At 35.3% G+C, this 21,600-nt stretch overlaps 1 long non-coding RNA gene across 1 annotated transcript in view; it reads right to left on the bottom strand.

Annotated features, from left to right (window-relative positions):
- Nucleotides 1-107: 107 nt before the first annotated feature.
- The window catches only part of LOC141502551 (uncharacterized), a 32,492-nt gene continuing 10,999 nt past the window's right edge, over nt 108-21,600 (bottom strand). The window contains exons 4-7 of the long non-coding RNA XR_012472583.1: nt 5,370-5,419; nt 4,952-5,143; nt 4,470-4,583; nt 108-680 (exon numbers count right to left, since the gene is read on the bottom strand). This is a non-coding gene — a long non-coding RNA (uncharacterized LOC141502551). The remainder of the gene's footprint in view (nt 681-4,469; nt 4,584-4,951; nt 5,144-5,369; nt 5,420-21,600) is intronic.

Here is a 21,600-nt window from a genome sequence, read left to right as displayed (position 1 = left end):
TTTAAATTTTTTTTTTATTTTGTAACATTTGTTTAAACATGTGTACTTCTGATGCTTGCCTAAAAATCTAACTCTGAGCAAATAAAACCAGATAGATTCGGATTCCCCATCTCAGTTCTCTGTCAATTTCTAGATTTTGAAGCATACATTTATGTTATGTTGAACTTTTATTACACTTTTTTAGAAAGTTTTTATTTATTTTTAGTTTTACAGTTTGCTCCCCATTCTTGCTGACCTCCCCTCACACCCTACAGAAGACATTCTGTTAGCCTTTACATTGTTTCTATGGTATACATTGATCTCAGTTGAATGTGATGAGAGAGAAATCATATCCTGAATGTGATGAGAGAGGAATCATATCCTTAAGGAAGACAAAGTATGAGATAGCAAAATTACATAATAAGATAACAGCTTTTTTTTTACTAATTTGAAAGTAATAGACTTTGGTCTTTGTTCAACTCCACAATTCTTTCTCTGGATACAGATGGTATTCTCCATTGCAGATACACCAGAATTGTCCTTAACTGTTGCACTGATGGAATGAGAATGTTCTTTAAGACAGATGATCAACCCCATGTTCTTCCGGTTCTGCTCATCTTGCTCAGCATCAGTTCATGCGAATTCTTCCAGGCTTCACTGAATTCCCATCCCTCCTGGTTTCTAATAGAACAATGATGTTCCTTGAAATACATATACCACAGTTTGTTGAGACAGTCCCCAATTGAATGACATTCATTTAATTTCCAATTTTTGACACCACAAACAGGGCTGCTATGAATATTTTAGTACAAGTGATGTTTTTACCCTTTTTCATCATCTCTTCAGGGTATAGACCCAGTAGTGGTATTACTGGATAAAAGGGTATGCACATTTTGGGGGCATAGTTCCAAACAAAAAGGTTGGATGAGTTCACAGTTCCACGAACAATGTATTAGTGTCCCAGATTTCCCACATCCCTTCCAACATTGATCATTGTCCTTTCTGGTCATATTGGCCAGTCTGAGAGCTGTGAGTGGCTTCTCAGAGATGCTTTAATTTGCATTCTATAATATGTAATTATTTAGAGAAATTTTTCATATGACTATGGATCACTTTGATTTCCTCATCTATAAATTGCCTTTGCATATGCTTTGACCCTTTGTCAATTGGTGAATGGCTTTTTTAAAAAAATTTGACTCAGTTCTCTGTATATTTTAGAAATGAGTCTTTTGTCAGAAATAATAGTTTTAAAAGTTATTTTCCAATTTATTACATATCTTTTGATCTTGGTTGCAGTGGTTGTTTCTGAGCAAAAGCTTTTTAATTTAATGTAATCAAAATTATCTTGTTTGTTTTGAATGGTGTTCTCCATCTCTTCCTTGGTCATAAACTGCTTCCCTTTCCATAGATCTGACAAGTAAACTACTCCTTGATCTTCTAGTTTGCTTATGATATTGTTTTTTATGTCTAAATCCTGAATCCATTTTGATCTTAACCTGGTATAGGGTGTGAGGTGGGCACTAAACAAGTAGTTAAATTTTGGTAGAACTGTCATTTTTATTATGTTAGCTGGACATATCCATGAGCAGTTGATGTTTTCCCAGTTATTTAAATATGATTTAATTTGTGTGAGAAGTGTTTGGTAATTGATTTCAAAATGTTTTTGAGTCTGCCTTGGCAGGTAGACTCCCAGGTATTTTATATTGCCTGAGGTTACTTTGAATGGGATTTCTTTTTCTAGCTCTTTCTAGCTCTTGCTAGTCATATATAGAGATATTGAAGATTTATGAGGGTTTGCTAAAATTGCTAATTATTTCTAGCTGTTTTAGATGATTTTTTGGATTCTCTAGGTATACCATCATGTCATCTGCAAAGAGTAAAAGTTTTGTCTCTTCCTTCCAAATTCTAATTCATTCAATTACTTTTTTCTTCTCTTATTGCTGAAGCTGCCATTTGTAATACAATATTGAATAGTAGTGGTGATAATACACATCCTTGTTTCACCCTGACCTTATTGGGAATGCCTCTAGCCTATCCTGGTTGGTATAATGCTTGTTGATGGTTTCAAATAGATACTGCTTATTTTTCTAAGGATCAGTCCATTTATTCCTATACTCTAGTATTTTTAGTAGGAATGGGTGCTCTATTTTGTCAAAAGCTTTTTCAGCATCTATTGATATGATCATATGAGTTCTGATAGGTTTGTTATTAATATAATTAATTATAATAGCAGATTTCCTAAGACTGAACTAATCCTGCATTCCTGGGACAAATCCTACTTCATCATAATGTCTTGGCCTAGTGATGTTGTAATCATTTTTGCTAAGATTTTAAGATTTTTGTATCTATATTCATCAGGGAGATAGATCTATAAAATCTTTTACCTCTACCTGATTTAGCTATCAGCACCATATTGGTGTCATAGAAAGAGTTAGGGAGAGGTCCATCTTCACTTATTTTTTCCGAGAGTTTATATGGAATTGGAACCAATTGTTCTTTAAATGTTTGATAGAATTCACTTGTCAATCCATCTGGTCTTGGAGATTTTTCTTAGGGAGTTCAATAATGGCTTGTTGAATTTTTTCTGAGATAGGGTTATTTAGCTTTTTAATTTCCTCTTCATTTATTCTGGGCAACTTATAATTTTGTAAATATTCATTAATTTCACTTAGATTGTCAAATTTATTGGCATAGAGTTGGGCAAAATAATTCTGGATTATTACTTTAAATTACTCCTTATTGGTGGTGAGTTCACCTTTTTATATTTGATACTAACCATTTGGTTTTCTTCTTTTTTAAAATCAAATTGACCAGATGTTTAGCAATTTTATTGTTTTTTTCATAAAACCAGTTCTTGGTTTTATTTATCAGTTCAATAGCTTTTTCTTGCTTTCAATTTTCTTAATTTCTCCCTTGATTTTTAGAATTTCTAACTCGGTATTTTATTGGTGGGTTTTAATTTGTTCTTTTTTCTAATTTTTTATTTGTACATTTAGTTCATTGATTTCTTCTTCCTCTAATTTATTCATGTAAGCATTTAAAGATATAATATATCCCCTGACAGTCACCTTGAATGTATGCCATAGGTTTTGGTATTTTTTTTTCATTTTTGTCATGATCTAGATTGAAATAATTCATTCTATAATTTGTTGTTTGATCCACTCATTCTTTAAAAATGAGGTTATTTAGTTTCCAATTTGTTCTGGATCTATATCACCCTGGCCCATTATGATCTGAGAAAGATGTATTAACTATTTCTGCCTTTCTGCAATTGATCATTAGGTTTTTATGCCATAGTCCATGGTCAATTTTTTTGTGTTATGTACTACAGAAAAAAAGTATATTCATTTCTTTCCCCATTCAGTTTCCTCCATAGGTGTATCATATCTAGGTTTTCTAACAATCTATTTGCCTCCTTAACTTCCTTCTTGTTTATTTTATGATTAGATTTATCTAAATCTGAGAGTGGGGGTTTGAGGTCTTCCACTAGTAGAGTTTTGCTGACTATGTCTTCCATTAACTCTTTCAACTTCTCCTCTAAGAATTTGGATGCTATACCATTGGGTATACATATTTAGTGTTGAAATTCATTGTCTGTGGTGCTTTTTAGGAGGATATAGTTTCCTTCCTTATCTCTTTCAACACTATCTATTTTTGCAGCTGCTTTGTCTGAGATAAGGATTGCTCTCCCTACTTTTTTCACTTCAGCTGAAGTAAAATATATTTTGCTTTAATCTTTTTCTTTTACTCTATGTGTATCTCTGCTTCAAATGAGTTTCTTGTAAGCAGCATATTTTAGGATTCTGGTTTTTAATCCACTCTACTATTCACTTTCATTTGAAGGAAGAGTTCATCCCTGTCACATTCAAAGTTATAATTACTAAGTCTTTATTGCCCTCCATGCTATCCTCCTTCTGTTTGTATTTTTCCCTTTTTTCCCCTTTATCCATATTCCCGTGTTTTTTTCTGAATACCACCACCTTCAGTGTGTTTGCCCTCCTATATCAACCCCTCCCCATTTTTCCCCCTTTCCATTTCCCCTTCTTCCCTTCCTTCCTTCTGTTAATTCCCCCCTTTTCTCTCCCTCCCTGTCCCCCCCTCCCCTTTTCCCCTTTTAATCCATAGCTGAGTGTGTCTAAGTTAACTTTAAGCCAAGTCTGATGAGATGAAGATTCAGGTCATTCTCACCTCCTCTCTTCTTCCCCTCCATTATAGTAGAACTTTTGTACCTCTTGATGTAATGAGATTTACCCCCATTCAGTCTCTTTCATCCTCCCACTTCTTAATGCCCCCCTTTTTAAGGAGTTATTGTTTTTAAATCATTCTATCTGAGTCACAGACAAGTTCTGAGTTTCCATCACTTTTGCTTAAGCATATACTCTCTAATAGAGTTACAATTCTCAAAAGTTATGAGACTCTTTCTCCCAAGGGGGTATATAGCCAATTATATCCTATTGGATAGCAGTCTTTTTTCTTTACCCTCTTTTTACCTTTTCATGTGTCTCTCAAGCCTCCTATTTGATGTTCAAATTTTTTATTTAGCTCTGATCTTTTCATCAGGAAAAAACAGAATCTCCCATTTCATTAAATGTCCATCTTTTCCCCTGGAATAGAAGGATCAGGAGGGAGTTAATCTCTTTCCATTGAGTGAACTCTGTTGCCCACCCTTAGCTGAAGAGGTGGGTGGTTGTTTATGGTTGTTCTGGGCCAAGGGCTCTACTGAAAGTATGGAGTTCAGGTCCCCAACCCAGCTGGTTGTTCTCCAGGTGTGCTCTGAAACTCTGTGCTGGAACTCACCTGGCTCCTGTAGCTCCTCTCCCCCAGGCCAAAGACTGAAGTTAAAGTTGGATTTCCCACCACTTACCAAAGTCTCTATGACTGAGCCTGGCCCTCTTGCTTCCCCCAGCTGCTGTCCCCCTCGATGACCCACTGATCTTGTCTCCTGGTTCACCCACAGTCCCCTGAAACATACCTTCTTCTTAGGTGTTCTTCTCCTAGCTTCTCTTTCTGGATTTTGTCAATCAAAATTCTGTTAAGAGGTTTATTTCATGTTGTTTTTGAGTGGAAAGAGGAGCGTTTCACACAGTGCCTGTCTTCTCCCTGTCATCTTGGCCAGAAGTCTTATTGGATTTTTTTTAAAAAATGTCTTTTGCTTCAAAGAACTCTGCAAAATTTGTAAAGAATATACTTCAGTGACAGAGCTATAATGGTGTCTGTTGGTGTAGAAAAGTCAAACATTTCAAGTTTTATCTAAACCCATAATAAAAAGAGCATCAGTCATACCAAAGTATAAAGAAAAGTGAAAACAAAGATGAGAAACAATTCCAAAAGCTGATAAATACTGCAAAACATCCTAATTTATCCTCAGAAAACAAAGACTGAAAACCTACCTAGAGCAGCTAGCTGGGTAGTTATTGATTCATGTTCAGTGTGGCATAGTCTGGAAATTTGAAGAAACATGAGAACCATTAAAATAAAATTTTGATAACCATTGCTGAAGAAACAATGCTTGTTGTGATCAAGACAATAAAGAGACCAGAGAATTAAGACTAAAAATGAGTAAATTTTACTGAAAAACCTGACTTTTAAATTAAAAGCTATACCAAAGATGTCAAAAGGAGACCAGTTAATCCTGTATGATCTGAGTAAGATCTTTTTCCTGCTATAAAATGTTCATCCCTATCAAATATTTGGGGTATATTTCTAAACTTCCAAGGGATTTGGAAATTTTGCCTACATTGAGCATGATGAATTCTGATATAAATTGATATACTAAGAAACAGTATTAATCCCATTTGGAGAAGGAATATAGTATCACAATCAAGGTTGCCATACTTAATGAAAGATTAAGAAATGTATCCAAAAGATAAAGACAGACTTGCTTCAGTAACCTTGAAATTCATCTAATTTAAACCCATTGAAATTCTATGATCTATATTTAATATTATAGTTGGGGAAAAGGGAGCTTTCAAAAGCACACTTATTATTCTATGTGATTAAAGATATGGTTTCATGATAAAGAATTAAAGAATATGTATGAAAATCTTGTGAAATCAATTTCAAATCATGTAAAATATGAAATCTAGCAAAAGAAGATACATTACATTTTAAAGGTTTCCTTTTTAAATAAATAAAAATGTGTAAGGTTTATTGTATGTCAATGAATTCAATGATTTTACTTTGTTTCAGTTATTATTTCATTCTACTGCAATTTTCCATGCAGACTACTGGGGACTGCTCATCAGAATGGAGCATATATTTGAATAATATCATCATTATCTTGAATGCTGCTATGATAATCTCAAGATTTGTATCGATACCCCCAATCCCAATAACTCATTCATGCTTAATCCAGTCCCAACAAAGATAGAAGATCACACATTATTAGAATTTGCACCAGTCACATTCTGCAGTCTTATATATTCTTAAAACCTCCTGGGATCTTTACTCTGAGACTGACACCATTCTGCTGACTCAGGAGTCTGCACCTGAACAAACATACCCACACAGATAACACAACGAAGATTCTTTCAGATTTGAAACACTTTTTCTTATATTCATCTGCTCTCTGTTCTAAATAAAAACACCAAAGGATGGTTTTAAGCTATATTTGCTCCACTGTGCAAATATCAACATCAGGGTAATGTTCTTAAAGCCTGATGGTTCACAGGAACAGCAGGTAAAAATCCTTCTAATGCAGCACATAGCTGCTAGCCCTTAAAATTGAAGCAGTATTGTCAGGTAAAGGCATTATTAATGTCACTGACAAGGAAACATGGTACATCATGGATCTATCTCTTCATGCTTCAAAATGTGAAAGCTTATTTTGCTACGGGGAGGGGAAAGCTCTTTTAGATCAAAAGGAAAAGAATCTGTGGGCATTTTAAAAACTGCAAACAGGTATATAACACACTTGCACCTATTATTTGCCTTGATGATGATGATAATGATATTTGTCCTTTATTCTCAAAAATCACAAAATCAGGGAGGTGATGGCCATGACAAGTACATGAATTGAAATTGAGTGAGGAGGCTTTGTGCAAAGTCATCAGCCTAACCTTCTCCTCCAGAGTCATATGGGTTCAGTAGTCAGATTTGAATTAGAATGACTGAAGATGACCCTGGATGTAAGGCAATCAGGGTTAAGTGACTTATCCAAGATCACAAAAGTAGTAAGCATCAAGTGTCTGACACTGGATTCAAACTCCTGTCCACTTGACTCCAAGGCTAGTGCTCTATCTACTGCACCACCCAGCTGCCTTTGGAATAAAAAAAATCATGGGGATTGAATTTCATCTTTGAATGTGGATACTTGAATGAGTTTAAGTTCCTAAACCTCCCTCAGCCTGAGTTTCCTCACTTGTAAAATGGAGACTTCTATATTAGATGACACTTAAACTCTGAATCAACCAAGTCTACTCTCCCATTAGAGACCTGAGGCTCCTGAAGGGACCTACACAAGGTCATTCCATGCTTCCTTCAGGGTTACAAGTAGTTTTCTCTTCACACATGGAAAGATAGGAAATTTATGGTTAGGAATAAGTTCAGAAATAAAATAGCAACCTCAAATCACCATGGTGCTTTCAAAATTTACAAAGTACACTCCCAATTACTCTGGCAGGCAGATATTTTATTGAGGAAGGGAATGGGGCAAGAAACTTGTCCACTCCAGTATCCTCCATGGTAGGATATTAGCACCTTTCATAGAGTTTGAAATTTGTTTGACCCTCTGACTTTGGGGTCTACTATGCCAAACAGAGTAAAAAAATTATAAATTTTCTAATATAGCATCACCAATTCTTCTTCTTTTGAGCTCTCAAATATTTGATATTAATCCAATAATTTTAAAATCATTTTTAGAATACATGTTTCTATACTAAGGCACTAGCTTACTTAATGGAATAAAAAAGTTACTCATTTTCCTATCACTCTCCTCAAGAAATCTATAACTTATTAGGGAGGGGAAATATGTAAACAGAGAATAACTGAAGGCATGCATGTAATTACCATTTTTCCTGACCATAATATAAATGTAGAGCCTTTTCTTGAAAGGATCTTGGTTTCAGGAAATAGATCTTATAGGTCTTGATGTATATTGTTGACATATATGGATGTATGGACTTAAGAAGATTTAAAGTGTTTGAAAGAATGCTTGATGTTTTTTAGCTAGAATGAATCTAGCTGGCTTTTGATAGATACCTGTAAAAGGGTAGATGAATGGCTTATGGGGACATTTCCTTGGTCTCCTCTTTACCACTAATGGGAATAGGTGCTTCAGTAGCTCAGTAGGATGAGAGAGGAAGGAGGGATGAAAGAACACATCTTCAGCATCACACTTGTAGGTATGGATGAGCTATTCCTAATCTTAGAGCTGTGACTTTATTTTATTTTTTTAATTTTACAAGGCAATGGAGTTAAGTGGCTTTCCCAAGGCCACACAGATAGGTAATTATTAGGTGTCTGAGGCCGGATTTGAACTCAGGTACTCCTGACTCCAGGGATGGTGCTCTATCCACTGCATCACCTAGCCACTCAAGCTATGACTTCATTTAACCAGATGTACAATATATAATATTTAGATAACATATATTAGCAACTTAAGTTTTTACAAAGTGCTATTATCATAAAAACCTTTCTAACCCCCCTCAAGTATCATTATCTTTATTTTACAAAAGAGTCACCAGGTTACTATTGGTCTTATAGATTATATATAGCAATAGGTTCCTATAATGTGACCCTCTATTAGCAAGTCGAGATCTATGGTACTCAAGAGATAACCATCAATCCTAATTCATGGTTCACAAACCCTCATTTCCATTTCTGGCCAAGGATATAAGAAAGCAGTATTATAATCTTATCCATTAGATAACACTGAGACTGAATTTCTAAAAACAGAAGCAATAAACATGACCAGCAACACTCCTGAGTGCAACTGGGTCAAATTAAAGTATAATTGGGAAATATCTAACAAAATAAATAAAAATACATGAAAGATAATGTTACTGTGTGGTTTTTCTAAATTAATGTGGCAGCAGGGATTCTTACGTGTAGTTTAGAGCTGGTTTCTATTTTAATTTGACACTAATGTTTAAAAGATATTGCTTTTTCCTATAGCAATGCTTAAATATTGAAGAAGCCTCATTTTGATTTTTTTCTCTTGAGAACTAGAGAGGGAAGGGCATATACTCCAGATGCCACTTCTACCTGTAGCACTTACACCAGCCTTCATTCCCTTTTCCTTTTTCTCCTGTTCCTAGTATCCAATTTATGTTTTATCCCAGCATATCTCTCCTCATTTCAGCCTGGTTACTGTGAATTTTGCTAGATCATGATCTTCTGTAGAACAGAATAGGGAACATTCCTCAATTACTTACAAGTAAAGTAGATGTCATCAAATATGGAAGAGATCAGAAACCATATGAAAGAACTATTTTTAACTTATCCATGGTTGGGCTGTGAAAGATTAGAAAGATCAATATGAGAACTAAGTGAAAGGGATCTTTTAAAGATCTGAAATGGTATGGCAAAATATTCTGTGAGTACAAGGTACCCAGGATAATTTGACATTCAATGCTTTCAGTATTCAATTATCGTTATGGGCACTGCAAGTTCCCCAGAAAAATTAAAGAAAAGGATGAATTCTTTATCTTTTCATGAGTACTCTACCTTGGAAGGATATAGATAGAATTTTAGAAAAGTAGACTTCTGGAGAAAAATGAATGAAGAGAGAAAAAAAGTATACCTTTTTCCAGGGCTACTTGGCACCTACGCAAAAATTGTTCATATGTCAGTGCATTAAAAACCTCACCACCAAATGTAGAAAAGAAGAAATATTAAATGCATCCTTTTTAGATCACAATGCTATAAAATGACATTTAATAAAGGGCAACAGAAAGATAGATTATAAATTAATTGGAAACTAAATAATCTAACCCTAAAGAGTGAGTGAACCAGAGAACAAATCAAGGAAACAATAATTTCATAAAAGAGAATGACAACAAAGAGATAACACCCTAAAATTTGTGGGATGCAACCAAAGTAATACTTTTGGGAAAAAATTTGTATCTCTAAACTTACATTAATAAAATAGAGAAAGATCAGATAAAAACCATAAAAGAACAAATTGGAAATCTTCAATTATATATCAAATTGGAAATCCTAAAAACTCAAGGTGAGTCTACAAAATTGAAAGGTAAAAAAATTGAAATAACAAATACAACTAGGAGATGAGAAAACCTTTAAGATAGATAAACCATTGATTAATTATTTTTCAAAAAAGGAAAGAAGAAAACTAAATTACAGGTATCAAAAATTTTAAAAAAAGAATTCACCACCAGTGAAGAGGAATTTAAAATGATTATTAGGAGCTATTTTGCCCAGTTATATGCCAAATACATCTGAGAATCAAAGTGAAATTAGAGTAATATTAACAAAAATATAAATTTCTCAGATTACCAGAAGAAGAAATAGAATATTTAAATAATTCCATCTTAGAAAAAGTCATCAATGAACTCCCTAAGAAAAAAATCCTCAGGGTTAGATGATATCACAAGTGAATTCTAACTAACATTTATAGAAAAATTCCAATATTATATAAACTATTTGTAAGAAGAGGCACAGGAATATTACAAAATTCCTTTTATGACAGAAATATGGTCCTGACACTTAAGCTGGGAAGAACCAAAACCAAGAAGGAAAACTATAGAGCAATTTTCCTAATTAATATCAATGCAAAAATCTTAAATATTTTCAAGGACATTGCAGCAATATATCACAGAGATTATACACTATGACTAACTTATACCAAGAAAGCAGGGATGGTACAATTTTAGTAAAACTATCAGACCATATCAGAAACAAAATCAATATCATTATTTATTTTATTTATTATTTATTTGTATTATTATTATTATTTCAATAAATACGGAAAAATCCTATTCAAAATTCTAGGGAATGTAGTATTAAAGAGAACTTCCTTAAACATGATAGTTTCTACTTAAGGCCATCAGTAAATAGTGAGGATAAACTAGGAGCCCTCCCAATAAGATCAGGGATGAGGGAAGGATGCTCATTTTCACCACTCTTATTCAATATATTTACCACATTAAAAAACTAGAAATGTCAGTTATAGCAAAAGAAAAAATAAATTGAAGAAATTAGAAGAGGCAGTGAGGAAACAAAATTATCACTCTTTGAACATGATATGATAATATACCTGGAGGATCCTAGAGAAACAACTAAAATCTATTTGAAATAATTAGCAACTCTAGCGCAGTTGTGGGATATAAAATTAACCCATATAATCAGCATTTTTATATACTACCAACAAAATCTTGGAGTAACAGATAGAAAAAGAAATTCCATTTAAAATAAGTGTAGTATAAGTACCATAGTAACTATAGTTTACTATAGTTGGTAATTCTACCTGCCAAGGCAAATCCATGATCTACATGTACATAATTATAAAACACTTTTCATGCAAATAAAGTCAAATCTAAACAATTGAAAAAATATCAGTTCCTAATGAATATGTTCAGCCCATATAATAAAAATGGCAATTCCACCTAAATTAATCTATTTATTTAGTGTCATAGTAATCAAAACACCAAAAATTATTTTCTATAAATAGAAAAAAAATTTAAACATTCATCTGGAATGATAAAAGATCAAAAACAATGCAATTAATGAAAAAAATGTGAAGGAAAGTAGACTAGCCATACTTTATTATAAAGTAGGAAACATCAAAACTAGCTAGTATTGTCTAAGAAATAGAATGGTGGATCAGTTGTTGGGTCAGTACAATAGATTATGTATGCAAGACATTGTTTTTGATAAACCCAAAGGCTCCAGCTTCTGGGTCAAGAACTCACTTCCTGATAAAAACTCCTAAGAAAACTAGAAAGTCAAAATGACAGAAATTAAGTATAGAACATCTTACACCATATTCTAAGAAAAAGACAAAATCAGTACATTATTTAGATATAACGAATGATTTAATAAGCAAATTGGGAGAGCATAGAAGAGTTTACTTGACATCTATAGAGAAAGGAAGAATTTATGACCAAATGAGACAGAGAGCATTACATAATATATATATATATATATATATATATATATATATATATATATATATATATATATATATAAAACATAAAATTAAAAAGATTTTGTATTTAAAAAAATGATTAGGGAAAACAAAAAATCTGGGAAACAATTTTTATATGTACCTGATAAAGTCTCATTTCTAAAATATACATATAACCAAGTCAAATTTATATGAATACAAGTCATTCCCCAATTGTTAAATGGTCAAAGCCTATGAGTAGTTAATTTTTTTCAAGGTATTTTTTGCATTTTAAAATTATATTTATGAGTTTTACAATTTGTCCCCTAATCTCAATTCCCTCTCCCCTACCCCCCACAGAAGACAATTTACCAGTCTTTACATTTTTTCTATGATATACATTGATCCAAATTGAATGTGATGAGAGAGAAATCATATTCATAAGCAAGAAAAATAAAGTATAAGAGATAACAAGATTACATAATAAAATATCAGGTTTTTTCCCTAAAATTAATGGTAATGCGCCTTGATCTTTGTTCAAGCTCCACAATTCTTCCTTTGGATACAGATGGTATTTTCCATTGCAGATAACCCCAAATTGTCCCTGATTGTTGCACTGATGGAATGAGCAAATCCATCAAGGTTGATCATCACCCCCATGTTACTGTTAGGGTATACAATGGTTTTGTGGTTCTGCTCATCTTGCTCAGCATCAGTTCATGCAAATCCTTCCAGGCTTCCCTGAAATCCCATCCCTCCTGGTTTCTAATAGAACAACAGAGTTCCATGACATACATGTACCAGTTTGTTAAGCCATTCCCCAATTGAAGGACATTTACTTGATTTCCAATTCTTTGCTACCACAAACAGGGCTGCTATGAATATTTTTGTATAAGTGATATTTTTATGTGTTTTCATCATCTCTTAAGGGTATAAACCCAGTAGTTGTATTGCTAGATCAAAGGGGATGCATATTTTTCTTGCCCTTTAGGCATAGTTCCAAACTGCTCTCCAGAAAGGTTGGATGAGTTGACAGCTCCACCAACAATGTATTAGTGACTCAGAGTTCTCACATCCCTTCCAACATTGATCATTGTCCTTTCTGGTCATATTGACCAGTCTGTGAGGTGTGAGGTGATACCTCAGAAATGCTTTAATTTGAATTTCTCTAATAAGTAATGATTTAGAGCAACTTTTCATATGACTATGGATAGCATTTATCTTCATCAGTAAATTGCCTTTGCATATATTTGACCATTTGTCAAATGGGGAAATGGCTTATTTTTTTTTTAAAATTGACTCCATTCTCTATATATTTTAGAAATGAGTCCTTTGTCAGAAATACTAGTTGTAAAAATTATTTCCCAATTTACTACACTTCTTTTGATCTGGGTTTTGTCTGTGCAAAAGATTTTTAATTTAATGTAATCAAAATCATTTAGTTTGTTTTTTACTCATGTTCTCCATCTCTTCCTTGGTCATAAACTGCTTCCCTTTCCATAGACCTAACAGGTAAGGTACTCCTTGATCTTCTAGTTTGCTCATAATATTGCTTATTATGTCTAAATCTTGTATCCATTTGGATCTTATCTTGGTATAGGCTGTGAGGTGTTGGTCAAATCACAGTTTCTTCCATACTAACTTCCAATTTTGCCAGCAGTTTTTATCAAAGAGAGAGTTTTTATCCCAATAGTTGGACTCTTTGGGTTTATCAAACAGCAGATTACTATAATTGTTTCCTGCTATTGCACCTAGTCCATTCCACTGGTCCACCACTCTATTTCTTAGCCAATATCAGACAGTTTTGATGACTGATGCTTTATAATTTTAGATCTGGTAAGGCTAAGCCACCTTCTTTTGCACTTTTTTTTTCATTGAATCCCTGGAAATTCTTGACTTTTTCTTTCTCCATATAAATTTACTAACAACATTTTCTAATTAATTAAAGAAATTTTCTTGAAATTTTATTGGTAGGGCAGTAAACAGATAGTTCAGTTTTTATATAATTGTCATTTTTACTATATTAACTCGACCTATCCATGAGCAATAGATGTTTTCCCAGTTATTTAAATCTGATTTTATTTGTGTGAGAAGTGTTTTGTAATTGTTTTCAAACAAGGTTTTGAATCTGCCTTGAGGTAGACTCCCAGGTGTTTTATATTGTCTGAGGTTACTTTGAATGGAATTTCTCTTTCTAGCTCTTTATGCTGTATCTTGCTAGTCATATATAGAAATGTTGAGGATTTATGGGGGTTTATTTTATGTCCTGCTACTTTGCTAAAGTTGCTAATTGTTTCCAGTAGTTTTTTAAGATGATTTTGGGGGATTTTCTAGGTATACCATCATGTCATCTGGAAAAAGTGAAAGATTTATCTCTTTCTTCCCAATTCTAATTCCTTCAATTTCTTTTTCTTGTCTTATCGCTGAAGCTAACATTTCTAGTACAATATTGATTAGTAGAGGTGATAATGGACATACTTGTTTCACCCCTGATCTTACTGGGAATGCCTCTAGCCTATCCTAATTAATATAATGCTTGTTGATGGTGTTACACAGATACTGCTTATTATTCTAAGGAACAGTTCATTTATTCCTACTCTCTAGTGTTTTTAGTAGAAATTAGTCCTGTATTGTGTCAAAAGCATCTATATTCATCAGGGAGATAGTTCTATAATTTTCTTTGTTTTAACTCTTTCTGGTTTATGTATCAGCACCATATTGGTGTTATAGGAAGAGTTAGGTAGAGTTTCATCTTCACCTATTTTTCCAAAGAGTTTATATAGTATTGGAACCAACAGTTCCTTAAACATTTGATAGAATTCACTTGTGAATCCATTAGTCCCTGGATATTTTTTCTTAGGGAGTTCAATGTTGAATTGATAAATTTCTTTTTCTGAAGTAGGGTTGTTTAGGTATTTAATCTCCTCTTCATTTAACCTCGGCAACTTATATTTTTGTAAATATTCATCCATTTCACTTAGATTGTCAAATTTATTGGCATAGAGTTGGGCAAAATAATTCCCAATTATTACTTTAATTTCCTCCTCACTGGTGGTGAGTTCAACTTTTTCATTTAAGGTACTAGCAATTTGGTTTTCTTCTTTCTTTTTTTAATCAAATTGACCAGAGGTTAATCAATTTTATTGTTTTTTTTAATAAAGCCAACTCTTGGTTTTATTGATTAAATCAATAATTTTTTGCTTTCAATTTTATTAATTTCTTCTTTAATTTTTAGACTTTCTAAATTGGTATTTAATGGGGTATTTTTAATTTGTTCTTTCTCTAATTTCTTTAGTTGTATATTTAGTTCATTGATTTCTTCTTTCTCTAATTTATTCATGTTAGCATTTAAAGATATAATATATTCCCTGAATGCCACCTTGATTGTATCCCATAGGTTTTGGTATGTTGTTTCATTTTTGTCATTATCTAGGTTGAAATAATTAATTCTTTCTCTAATTTGATGCTTGATCTACTCATTCTTTAAAATGAAGTTAGTTTCCAATTAATTCTGGATCTATATCTCCCTGGCCCAAAATGGCATATGATTTTTATTGCATTATGATATGAGAAAGATGTATTCACTATTTCTGCCTTTCTGCAATTGATCATTAGGTTTTTATGCCCTAGTCCATAGTCAAGGTCAATTTTTGTGTAAGTGCCATGTACTGTAGAAAAAAGGTGTCTATTCCTTTCTATACCCATTCAATTATCTAGGTTTTTCTAACAATCTGAGAGTGGGAGGTTTAGGTCTCCCACTAGTAGAATTTTGCTGTCTGTCTTCCTGTAGCTTTTTCAGCTTCTCATCTAAGACTTTGGATACTATCCCATGGGTGCATACAAATTCAACGTTGAAATCACTACATTGTCTACAATACCGTTTAGGAGGATATAGTTTCCTTTCTTATCTCTTTTTTTTTATTTTCAATATTTAATATTTATTTATTATCATTTTGTACAAATTTTTTATACATTAATAAAATATTCTTCTTTAAGAGTAAACAAAATGCCCCCTCCCCCACAAAAAATATAGATTCACTTGAGCGATAAAGTAAAGGGGAGAGAAAAAAAATTAAAATAAAAAAATAGTAATAATTGTAGGTATGGCCAGGTGGCGCAGTGGATGGAGCACCAGCCCTGGAGTCATGAGCACCCAAGCCCACATGCCGCCCCGTACACCCAATAATCACCAAACTGTGTGACAGGCAAGCCACCCAAACCCCACTGCCCTGCAAAAACCAAAAAGAAAAAAGAAAAAAAAAACAAAATAAAATATAATAGTAATAATAGTAATAATAGTAGGGGTGGCTAGGTGGCAGACAGAGCATTGGCCCTTGAGCCTGGAGCACCTGGGTCCAAATCTGGCCTCAGACACCCAAAGATCACCCTGCTATGCGACCCCAGGTGGGTCACCCAGCCCCATTTGCCCTGCACTCCCCCCCCCCAAAATAATAATAATAAAAAATGTACTTGAGTCTTTGTTCCAACACTAACAACTCTGTCACAAGTGGGTCACATTCTTTATGATAAGTCCATGGCAAAAGTTACTTCCATATTTTTCCACTGTTGCTTTCGAATTTCTCCACTACCATGTACTATATTTTTCTCTCTCCTTTCATTCTGACTCTGCTGTAGTATATCAGAGTGGTGCAGCAGACAGATCCCTGGCCCTGGGGCCAAGAGGCCCTGAGCCCCCATACCACCCCTTAGGCCCAGCATCCACCTGACTCTATGGTCCCAGACAGGCCATCCAATCCCAACACCTTGCAAGAAGTAAAAAAGAAAATGTGATATATCTGACCACTCTCCCCTTGTGGTCCATCCTCTCCTCCATGACTCACATCCCCCCCTTCCCCTGTCCCCCCTTCCTTCTTACTCCAGATGACTATACCCCATTGAGTATATATGCTGTTTCCTCTCCTAGCCACCTCTGATGAGAGCGAAGATTCCCTCTTTCCCCCTTGCCTCCCCACCTTCCATATCATTTCAGTAGCTCATTGTAATAAAGAAAAATCTTATGTGAAATATCTTCGCCTATTCCCCCTCTCCTTTTTCCTTCTCCCATTACATTTCCTTTTTCTATTGACTCCATTTTTACTCCATATTTTATCTTTGAATTCAGCTTTCTACTGTGCTTCAACTATAAAAGCTCCCTCTACCTGCTCTATTAACTGGGAAGGTTCATATGAGTATTATCAGTGTCATTTTTCTATGCAGGAATACATGCAGTTCATCATCATTAAGTCCCTCATATTTTCCCCTTCTCCTCCAATCTCTATGCTTTGCCTGAGTCCTGTATCTGAAGATCAAACCTTCTGTTCAGCTCTGGCCATTCGAACAGGAACATTTGAAATTCCCCTGGTTCATTGAAAGTCCATCTTTTTCCCTGGAAGAGGACATTCAGCCTTGCTGGGTAGTTGATTCTCGGTTGCATTCTAAGCTCTTTTGCCTTCCAGTATATTATATTCCAAGCCCTACAAGCTTCCAATGTAGATGCTGCTAAGTCCTGTGTGATCCTGACTGCAGCTCCACGATATTTGAACTGTGTCCTTCTGGCTGCTTGTAATATTTTCTCTTTGACTTGGGAGTTCTGGAACTTGGCTATAATATTCCTAGGGGTTGGTTTTTGGGATCTTTTTCTTGGGGGCATTGGTGGGTTCTCTCCATTTCTATTTTGCCCTCTGCTTCTAGAATATCAGGGCAATTTTCCTGTAGTAATTCTTTGAAAATGATGTCAAGGCTCTTTTCCTGATCATGACTTTCAGGTATTCCAATAATTTTTAAATTATCTTTCCTAAGTCTGTTTTCCAAATCAGTTGTTTTTTCAGTGAGATATTTCACATTTTCTTCTAATTTTTCATTTTTTTGGTTTTGAAGTATTGTTTCCTGATTTCTGGTAAATTCATCAATCTCCTTGAATTCTATTCTTTGTCTGAAGGATTTGTTCTCCTCAGAGAGTTTTCTTATCTCTTTTTCTATCTGGCCAATTTTGCTTTTTAAGGCATTCTTCTCCTCAGTAACTTTTTGTACCATTTTATTCATTTGACCTAAGCTGGTTTTTAGCATGCTATTTTCTTCAGCATTTTTTGGATTTCCTTGACTAGGCTGCTGACTTCATTTTCATGTTTTTCCTGCATTTCTCTCCTTTCTTTTCACAGTTTTTCTTCTGACTCCCTCATTTGATTTTTAAAGTCTTTTTTGAACTCTGTCATAGCCTGAGCCCAATTTCTATTTTTCTTGGAGTCTTTAGATGCAGGAGCTTGTGCTTCCTCATCTTCAGACTGACTATATTGATCTTTCTTGAGTTCATAGATAATGTATTTCTCAATGGTGTTTCTCTTGTTTCTCTGCTTGCTCATTTTCCCAGTCTAAGCCTGTTTTGGGGGTGCTTCTAGAGTTTTGGGACATTCCCACAAGAGTCTCAGTGTGTGAGGCTCTGTCATCCCTCCTGATCTGTAAATGACCTCAAGATCCCCTCCTCTGCCACGGGGCTCAGGTGTGGGGTGGCCCTGCTGTTCTATTGGGGGGCCTGGACTGTGATCAGGATCTGAATATGGTCAGAACCCCAGAGTCCTGTTCCAGGGACAGAGGACTGAGCTCTGCAGTCTTTCTTCACTCCCCTCCCTAGGTTCAATGGGCTCATGCCCTGTGGGCTCCTGCTTACCAGCTCCACCTGCTTCTGTTTCCTGGATCTAGAATGCAGCGGCCAAGCAGCTTTCTGTGTGCCCTGAGGGCTGGGCTCCACATTCTCGCTCTGGCAGAGGTCCCCCGCTGGTCCCCCACTTTGTGCCCAGTACTCCCCGGGGAGCAGGTCAGGAAACTTCCATGTTCCCAGCGCCCTGGGGCTGCCTCTGGGAGGCTGAAGTTCATTTGCTCTGGCGGGCCACCCCTCTGGCATGCCGCCCCTCCAACCCCGGGGAGCAGAGCCTTTCTGCTCTTTTCCAGGTTACCTTGAGTAGGACAACTTCTTCATTTGGTCCCTCTGTGGGTTCTGTCTCTCGAAAATTTAGTTAAAGTCCTTAGTTTCGAAGATTTATAAGAGAGCTCCTAGGACACCCTCCACTCTTATGGCCATCTTGGCTCCGCCCCCTCTTATCTCTTTTAACACCATCTATTTTTATATCTTCTTTGTCTGAGATAAGGATAGCTACCCCTGCTTTTTTCACTTCAGCTGAAGCAAAATATATTTTACTCCAACCTTTTTCTTTTACTCTATGTGCATCTCTGCTTGAAATGAGTTTCTTGTAAGCAGCATATTGTAGGATTCTGGTTTTTAATCCACTCTGCTATCCTCTTACGTTTTAAGGGAGCGTTCATCCCATTCACATTTAAAGTTATAATTACTAACTCTTTATTGCCCTCCATGCTATCTTCCCTCTGTTTGTATTTTTCCCCTTTTCTCACTTTATCCATATTCCCCAGTACTTTGTTTCTGAATACCTTCAGTGTGTTTGCCTTCCTATATCCACCCCCCCTCTCCTTCCTTTCCCCTTTCCCTTTTTCCTTCCCTTCCTTCTGTTAGTTCCCCATTTTCTCCCCTTCCTGTCCCCACCCCCCTCCCCTTTTCCCCTCTTAATACATAAAAGGTAAGATGTTTCTTAAGAAAACTGAGTATGTATGTACATTAACTTTAAGCCAAGTCAGAGAAGAGGAAGATTCAGGTGTTTCTTATCTCCTCCCTTCTTCCCCTCTATTACAATAGTTCTTTTGTACCTCTTAATGTAGTGAGATTTACCCCATTCAATCCCCTCCATCCTCCTGTCTCCTTACTGTCCCCCTTTTTGAGGAGGTAGTGTTTTTATTTTTTTATTTATTTTTTTAGGTTTTTGCAAGGCAAATGGGGTCAAGTGGCTTGCCCAAGGCCACACAGCTAGGTAATTATTGAGTGTCCGAGACTGGATTTGAAGCCAGGTACTCCTGACTCCAAGGCCCGTGTTTTATCCACTATGCCACCTAGCCACCCAGAGGTAGTGTTTTTAAATCATTTTATCTGAGTCACAGAAAATCATGAGCATCCATCACTTCTGGCTAAGTATATTCTCTCTAATAAAGTTGCAATTCTTGAGATTTATTAGAGTCTTTCTCCCAAGTACAGATATAGCCAGTTTAATCCCATTGTATAGCAGTCTCATGGATAAGTCATGAGTGTTCATCACTTCTGGCTATGTATCTTCTCTGTATTAGAGTCACAGTTCTCAAGAGTTATGAGAATTTTTTTCACATTCTGGGATATAATCAGTTTCATCTTACTAGCAGTTTTTTTTTCCTTTTCTCCCCTTTCTTTTTTTTTTACCTTTTCATGTTTCTCTTGAACTTCCTGTTTGATATCCAAATTTTCTATTTAGCTCGGGTCTTTTCATTAGGAATTTTTGGATGTCTCCCATTTTGTTAAATGACCATCTTTTCCCCTGGAAGAGAAGACTCAGTTTTGCTGAATAGAGGATTCTTGGCTGCATTCCAAGCTTCCTTGCTCTTTGGAATATCTCATTCCAGGCCCTTCTGTCTCTTAACGTTGATGCAGCCAGATCCTGAGTCATCCTTACTGTGGTCCTTGGTATTTACATTTTTTCTTTCTGGTTGCTTGCAGAATTTTCTCTTTTATCTGATAGTTTTGGAATTGGGCCACAACATTCCTTGGTGTTTTCATTTTAGGATCTCTTTCCTGAGGGTATTCTTTCAATAACTATTTTGCCCTCTGGTTCCATGATATCAGGGCAATGTTCCATCATTAAATCCTGTAAGCTTAATTCTAGGCTTTTCTCTTCAGTGTTTTCATGAAAGCCTATAATTCTCTGGTTGTCCCTTCTTGATCTATTCTTGAGGTCAGTGGTTTTGCTGATGAGGTATTTTATATTTTATTCTATTTTTTCAATTTTTTGGTTTTAACAGGCTCTTGCTGTCCCATGAAGTCATTAGTTTCCACAGACTCCATTCTTTATTTTTAGAGAAGAATTTTCTTCATTTACCTTTTGCAACTCCTTTTCCAATTGGTTAATTCTATTTTTGAAAGTGTTTTCCATTTGACCAGTTGAGGTTTTGAAAGAATTGTTTTCTTGTTGCAAGGTGTTAATTTTCTCTCCCAAATTTTCCAATTGATTTTTAAACTCCTTCCATATATATTTGAGGAAGTCTTTCTGTGCTGGAAACCAAGACATATTCTCTTCAGAGGATCTAAGTATCTCTGAGTAAGTGTCTTTTCCTTCAGAAAATTTTTCTATGGACCCTCCTTTCATTGGCCTTTCTTCATTTTACTAAGACCTTGAGTTGGGAAAGGGCTGGTTCACAGAGGTTTGGTGTTGGGATCCCTAGAGGCTTTACTCACTGTGTGTAATATCTCCAGATGACCAGTAGGGGGTGCTGGTTGCTTTTTCTGGAGGGTCACCTTGATTGAGGACCTCTCCCTTGGCCTGGAGGGAGGGGGTTGAAGCTATTGAATACTTTTATCTTTGATCAATGGTGGGTTCTACTCTATTTTGAAGTAATCACTCTCCCTATTTACAGGTGGTTCTACTGTTCACACCTTAGCCTGGGGGTGGAGGTGGTCTGTAATTGTGTCT

Source organism: Macrotis lagotis, chromosome X (genome assembly GCF_037893015.1).
Source record: "Macrotis lagotis isolate mMagLag1 chromosome X, bilby.v1.9.chrom.fasta, whole genome shotgun sequence".
NCBI lineage: Eukaryota > Metazoa > Chordata > Mammalia > Peramelemorphia > Peramelidae > Macrotis > Macrotis lagotis.
This window is presented reverse-complemented; position numbering and strand designations above follow the sequence as displayed.